We start from the raw sequence: 7,749 nt of genomic DNA, 5'->3' as shown, positions 1-7,749 counted from the left end.
TGTTTATGCACCTAAACATGGCCAAAAATATTTCAAACCTGCAAACAGCAATATGCAAGCATAGAAAGGGTGTAATGAACAGCAAAAAAATATTGACCACGTAGAATCAGTCTGTATGTGTAAAATAAACTACTGCAAATGTGTAAATTACTTGTGTTTGTGGCATATATATTTTCCAGAAATAATCTGATATACACTGTTCCCTTTGTTGTGCTCACACTTTTGGCATGAATTTCTCACTGAAAAGAGTTTTGCAAGCGCGAGGGGGAAGGCGGGTCTACCTGCTTCTAGTAGCCAATCAAATGAGGTTTTCCTTGAACAGATTACTCTGACCTCTGACCCTGACCAGCGGCTTCTCGACATGAAATCTTGTTTTAATACGTATCGTATTTCAATGGGGATATAATTTATTACAGTTGACAGTTACGTGAGCAAACAAGGTTTAAACATCAACCGTAACAAAATCAAATTGAAGTTCACAGCTTTTTAACACTATAAATTTGAAGGCTGCTTATAAGATAAATACAGGTAAACGTCATATTATGTGACTCGCATTACTTAACGGAGCGCTTATGACCTACTAGTTCAGTCTTGCCTTAAGAACAGGTGGTGCTATCAAATTAAGCATTGACTTAGTTACAAACTAACTAGTAGTTACTAAGCCCCATAGTGTGAACTTTACGTGAGAACTGGTGCAACCCTTCCCTGGAATTTTCATTTGCAGGTCTGACACAAAACTTGTGTGTGGGCGGGGGCTAACAAAGAGGAGTTCTTACTGGCTTATGAGATTGTGAGTGACAGCTCTATGACCTGGAAGTAGAGTTGACCTAGAATATTTAGTTCATACATAGGGTTACGTCTTATCTAAGTTTAATGGTGCAACACTCAAATATTTAGTAAGGCATAAAATGTTACTTATTGCCCATTTACGCCACAACTAGGCTAAGTTCTAATGAATGTACAGCTGGTGCAACCGGCCCCAGATCAGTGAACTCAAGCAGATAATTTAATTAACAAAGTATGCAGACTAAGTGTAAATTTTGCCTTTGAATGCATTTATTCATTCTCAGTTTATATTTTTATTTGTTTTTCGAAAAGTTACATTCAAAACAATTGGCGCAAAAGTAATCCCATACTCTCTTAACTATTCAACTGAAATATTAAAATATACACTTTCTTGTATTGTGAGAGAAAAGATGAGCAGACACTGTTTATTGATATAAAACCTCACTCATGAACTCCCTAAATTCAGACAGTTTATTAAATGCCCGACCAGAGAGGAGAACATTCTGGATCACTGTTACACCACAGTTAGGAATGCTTATCATGCCGTCCCCCGTGCTGCACTGGGAAAATCTGACCACGTCATGGTCCACCCGATTCCTGCGTACAGGCAGAAACTAAAGCTCTGCAAACCTTTAGTGGGGACATCAAGGAAGTGGACCAGTGAGGCTGTGGAGGATCTCCAGACATGTTTTGACACTACTGGGATGTGTTCAGGACTGCTACAAACAGTCTGGATGAGTATACAGAGGCTGTGACATCATATATCAGCTTCTGCGAGGACTGCTGCATTCCATCACGCACCAGGGTGAGTTACAACAATGACAAACCCTGGTTTACAGCCAAACTCAGAATGTTAAGGTTTGATTAAGTACATTTTAAAGTAAATATAATTAAAACAGCCTTCTGAACAGCAACGAGAAGAAACATTACATTTACATTTATGCATTTGGCAGACGCTTTTATCCAAAGCGACTCACAGTGCGCTTATTACAGGGACAAACCTCCCGGAGCAACCTGGAGTTAAGTGCCTTGCTTAAGGACACAATGGTGGTGGCCGTGGGGTTCGAACCAATGCCCTTCTGATTAACAGCCCTGTGCTTTAGCCACTACGCCACCACCACTCCACCACATTAGATTGTGAGTTTAGGGTGGAACTACATAGGAAAACCACACAGCAACACCCTTGCAAAAACTCACAACTCCCTTATATTGAGGCAACGTGATTTCTTTTGAAAATGTACAAATCTACTCATTTTTGCAAATGTGTTTGGTTACTATAGTGGTGCAGGAATTCCACACTTTTCCCATTTATCTAAATAACTATGAAACAAATTTCTGGTTATCTAACAGAAATGTTCTGTATGCTCTTTTAATGTATACTGTTATACTATAAATTACGAAGACGCACAAAAGAATGCCAGTTAAGTGTGCACCTGATGAAATGTTGTGATTGCTTGCTGAGAGAAATTTGGGATGGATAATTGAAGTGGGAATTGTGGGACAGATTATATCAATTCAGACAGACGAATTGCTCACAAACATGCACACTGCGGAGGATATTCCAGAGATCATGGCTTGATGCCAGCACAAAGGACTCCAGCACATCAGGGACACTCTCCAAGGTAAAGTTTGGCACAGTCCACTAAAATGGAAAAAACCATCATGAGTGGGCTCATGGCAGTGTACGGAGAAAAAGGCTATTTCTTTCCCTCAAATGTGAAAGATTTCCGAGAAGGGGCATATTGTATGCACAGTTGGATAATAAACTGCTAAGCACCGTGAAGAATCATCCTGTCTGATTCACCCAACAACAATGTGGTGGTAGAAAATGTGTGTTATGGACACAGTGTGGAGGAGATTTCATTACACAGCTCTTAGGCTGCCCACAAGCCCTGCCCAATCACAACTGCTCGGCAACAAGACAGTATTTCGCCCAGTCTCTGACTTACAGCCCAACAAAGTTTCTTCTGTATAATCTTCTCTGTAATATAAGCTCTTGTCCAATGGCATACTGCAAACCAAACCAAAAGCTATGGTCATGTTCAGAATAGCATACTACCATAGTACTCTTTCTATTGTTGAAGTACAGTATATACTATAGATACAGTGTTCTCATATAGTTTTTCCTTCATTTGGATGTTCTTTTTTCATTCTTTTTATACAGTATTTCTGTCATTTAAAGGGGTCATGACGTACTCTTTTTTTCTATTAATTGTATTATCTTCCCTAAGGTCCATTTATAATTTTAGTATCGTTTATTTCACCAAAAAAAGGTAATAATTTTGTAATATATAATAATTTTCCACTGTCTCTTGCCCTCTGTCTTAAACACTCAGTTTAAAGCTCTCTGGCCCTTTAAGACTTCAATGAAAACGCCCACTGTTATGGTTGGCTCACATCGCGCAGCCCTTCCCATTTTTTTTTAAATCCAATCCAAAGAAAATGAACAAACTCCACAAGATCATAACATTTATAAAACTACAGTTCAGGATTAACATATAACGCACATCTAGCACATTTTATCTGAATATATTAAACTGTTCAAACAAGCAGCACCATGAACTATCCAACAGTCATGACATATGAAATATTCATAAATGTAATTGTTTACTTACGTTTTTGTGGTCCAATAGTGTTTTAACTGCCCCATCTTTCAATAACAGTTCCTTTGCAAAGCTTGAATCATATTGCGACTGGTTCACAAGCAGTCCATGCTGAAACGTTCTGAATACGCAAATGTAATACAAACCACAGAGATGCTGGATGCTTCAACAGGCCAAAGCAGAGACGCTGGACTTCACAGAAGTGACATCTCACACATCTTCCATGTTTGCTTACACACAGAACAGTTTGTGTTCCTCCCAGTAAGTTGGAACGCAGAATGAAACGCATTTTCAAAAGATGTGCTTGTACCGCTCTTAAAACGGGGCGCACATCCCCATATATGCATCAAATGATCAAAGATGTCCAAAGTGTCCCATGCACAGTAAGTCCCCTTTGGTGTAGAAGAATCTCCCATGACAGGCCCATCTCTCTCCAATTCACCTGTGTATCTTGTCCAAGGGTGCAATGACAAAAAATAGGAATTGATGTCTTGCTGAAGAGGCAGTCATATGCAGATCTATTTGGTATTGTGACATCACAAACTGCTCCACAAATCCCAAACCGGCCGTTTCTAGAGCCTGGTTTAAATAAATACTATTTTTCTATTAAGGAGGAAGTTTTCAGTTCTGAATCTTATGTCATGACCCTTTTAAAAGGGAAGTGTGTCATTTTCAATATTATGAATAAGGGAATCATTTACCCTGTAACGGTGGCAGGCCCAAAAACCAGATTAAACTTTGAAATGTAAATAGTTTAAAAATAATTTGGGCGCCAGACAGGTCTAAGCCTGTCAACTGGTAGAATTTAAACCCTACAGAATAGCTCACAAAAAACACCAGTTACATATACCAAATAATAAAAAATAAAAAAAAACACCACAAACAACTGAATACAGTTCAATATGATATATTTTTCCATTACACAATCACAAGGACAGGGTTTAACAAAAAATAGTTATTCAAATAAAAAACTGTAGCTGAAAAGTCTATCAGTGATGCTGGACTTTTAAATCAAAATCAGCAGATTTCGAGTGTCCCTTTCACTCAAAAGTATCAATTCCAAAACAAATCTAAAACACCAACAAAACATTTTTTTTTTTTTATATAACAGGGAGGTAAGAAATAAAGAAATATTGTCAAGCCAGTACTCGCCTCCTCCTTGCCCGTCTATATCCCTTTGCACTGGTGCTGAAACCCGGGAAGGAGGAGGGACAAGCCGTAGTAGAGTGTAAAACAGTTAAATGGAAAGGAGGAGGTGAGAACCAGCTTGACAATATAAATAATAGTTTAATGAGAAACTTAAACAAAAGACACAAACACACACACATGACGGTCAGCTGACCATAAACGATCTCTCTCTCTCATCGCACCACCTTCCGCAGTTGGCTTTATCCCTCTCGGAGGCTTAATTAGCCTGATAAGGGATCGGATGTGTATAATCACGACCCGGCCCCGCCCTCCGCCCAGTCACAAAGTGATAACATTTTTAGGTTTTGGAAATAACTTTGGTAAAATAATTAAGATGTTTTATACCAACATATATAGATAGTTCTGTATCCCTAAATCCAAAAATGTGAGTTCCTTCCTGTTCATTCATATAATGTTTCCAGTATAGCTTCAATCAAGGTTAAATCTGAAGTAAAGTATCTAGGAATAGTTTTATCTAAAATCGCTATCAGAAGGGAAGATATAAATTTTTCTAACCATTTAATAGATATGAAAAAAATCCCTTAGTCGCTGGCTAATCAGAGACCTCACCATTTTTGGCAGAGTTACGCTATCTAAAACAGAAGGTATTTCCAAAATAATATATCCACGTCACTCCCTATATGTCTCTGCTAATGTAAAAAAAAAAAAAAAAAACTAAATTATTTTCCAGTTCCTATGGAAAAATAAAACCCATTATATTAGGAAATCACAGCTAGTGAAAGAGTGTTCTAAAGGTGGTATCAACGCATTGGACTTTGAGTCAATGTTTGGGGCATTTAAGATGAAACGCTTGACATCATACTTATCACAACCTTACTCTATTTGGTCTCACATACCTAGATCTCTATTTAATAAAATAGGTGGCCTTGAATTTCTTTTCAAATGTGATTTTGAGGTAACTAAGATTCCTATTAAATTATCAAATTCCACAAACAACTTACCAAACTTCTCCCCACAATGGATCCACCCTATGGAATAACAGGGTCATTACAATTAATAGGAAATCGTTATTTAAAAGTGATTGGTATGAGAAGGGTATTGTCTTTGTGAATGATATATTAGATGATAAAAGTAACTTCTTGGAACATATTGCCTTTTTGCTCAAGTATAATCTTAACTGCACTTATAGAGAATATAATAAGATGTGTAAAGCAATACAGTTACCATTATTACAGTTAATCCAAAACACATTGATGAATGCGAAAATAAGACTTTCACCAACCTTACCAAATCTAGTAATTAATGAATGTAATTTATATGACAGTAAATGTAATAACAAACGTATTAATAATTTTTTGATGTGTACAAGTTCCAAATATGAATGCCTTGTCCATAGATAAACCACATTTCAAATTCATCAAATGGCCCATTTCCCCTAAAGTCAAAGAGACTCACTTTAAAATAATTTCTAAAATATATCCGGTTGCTGACTTTCTTAAAAAGAGGTTCAAATTTGAAGTAGCTCAGGAACTGATATCGTACACCCTCAGGTAATCCGTGCACCTCTCTTTTTCCTAGATCCTCTCCATTCTCTCGTCTCCATCTTTACCTTCCTTTTTATCATTTTCACTTAAATACTTTATTTAATCCCAGCTTATTATGCAGAGACAACTATAAGTAAGCCATTCATAGGTTGTTTCCTTCAAAAGGTTAAACACTGAGGTTCTATTAAAAACATTGCTCTGTTTATTTGAGCATCCCAGCAAGTCTGAAAAAATTGGCTCAATCAATGGTGTGAGTTTGGGAGCGGGACTCGCTGTTTGTCCAAACAATGGAAGCTGGTAGGAGTGTTTGAGGAAAGAGTCATTATATTTGCAGTTCTATTTGGAGACGCTAGTGACACAAAAATTACTCATTCCAACTTTAAAAAGTTCTGGTGGTCCGCAAATTTGGCCAACTTTGCAATCACTGCACTTCTTACTTTTTGGCTGTTGATATGTTACTACTTTCAGAGTAAACACATTTATGCCGCATTACAAAGTATGTGTAGACACTTACTTTCATGCTATATAAGCTGCTCTAGATTCAACTTCAACTGCAGAATAAAGACTGCTCTAGATTTTAATTGGCTCGCAACACCTTGAGGTCTCCCCTGCATTTGGTCTCCCTTACGCCAGTGCCGTTGTGTTGATTTGCTGTTAAGGAAAAGGATTAGCCAGGAATAGCCACACTCCTGTATCCTGCATGCATTTCTATTCCTGTTCAAGTCAAAACAAGCAGTCAAGCTTGTGTTAAATTATTCTGAAAACTGAGAATAATAAGCCTAGCAGGGGGTGGAATGAACAGTGAAATGTTGTCAAATAATCGCAAAATGTAGAACAGTTGGATCCGTATTTCAGCTGAGATAGTTTTCACCTTCTGAATGTTAGTTTTTAATCATAACCCATTCAAATGGATGAGATAAATACATAATAAGACAGACAGACAGATGCATTATGTGTCCAGTTTCTTCAGATACCCTAGTGGTCATAGACAAATCAACAGATCAATTAAGAAGCTGTGTTGTATTGACAGGGAGTCTCTGAAGTAGCTTCCCAATCAATGTCTGAGATGCCCATCTATAGGAGTACAAACAAGAAGACTTGCATTTCTGCAGAGATGATCTTGAGTATAAAAACAAACAAACAAAAATAGTACAGCAATGGATCTGATTTCTTTGTTTTACATCCAAAAGATCAGGCTGCTAACTTCTGTACACCACGTACACCACCATAATTGGTACTACATTTATCTTACTAAATCTGTCCCATACAACATGATCCTTAAGAGAGTCAAAGGGCTTTTTTATTTATAATACTAGAATAAAAATTTGATTTCAACAAAAGCGCCTAAATTACATCAACCAATAGCCACTTTTCCATCATTGGACAAAAATGTTCTCATCGCAAAACCGTACTGCTTCGTGCCAATCTGGGCCAATTGGCGAGGTTGCAGGTTCTTTTTCCAATGTGGTGAGATAAAATCAGGAGAATTTCCGTAACAGATCCGTCTATTGGCGACAGCATGAGAGGTAAACATTGAAGCGAGTGTGCTTTGGAGGATGATCACATGTTCCAGTTTTTAGGACTGCTATTATCCCTGCATTTACTCGGCTAATACACAGAAAAGACACGGACCATTGCGCAAAAAGGAAAGCAAAAAGAAAAAGGTT

The 7,749-nt window shown here is 37.6% G+C and overlaps 1 protein-coding gene across 1 annotated transcript in view; it reads left to right on the top strand.

Annotated features, from left to right (window-relative positions):
• The first annotated feature begins 1,429 nt into the window (after positions 1-1,429).
• itgb2 (integrin, beta 2) overlaps positions 1,430-7,749 on the top strand; it is a 46,329-nt gene continuing 40,009 nt past the window's right edge. The window contains exon 1 of the mRNA XM_052148121.1: positions 1,430-1,591. The gene's annotated coding sequence lies outside the window, so the exon portion shown is untranslated. The remainder of the gene's footprint in view (positions 1,592-7,749) is intronic.

The sequence above is a fragment of the Xyrauchen texanus genome, chromosome 18 (assembly GCF_025860055.1).
Source record: "Xyrauchen texanus isolate HMW12.3.18 chromosome 18, RBS_HiC_50CHRs, whole genome shotgun sequence".
Taxonomy (NCBI): Eukaryota; Metazoa; Chordata; class Actinopteri; order Cypriniformes; family Catostomidae; genus Xyrauchen; species Xyrauchen texanus.
This window is presented reverse-complemented; position numbering and strand designations above follow the sequence as displayed.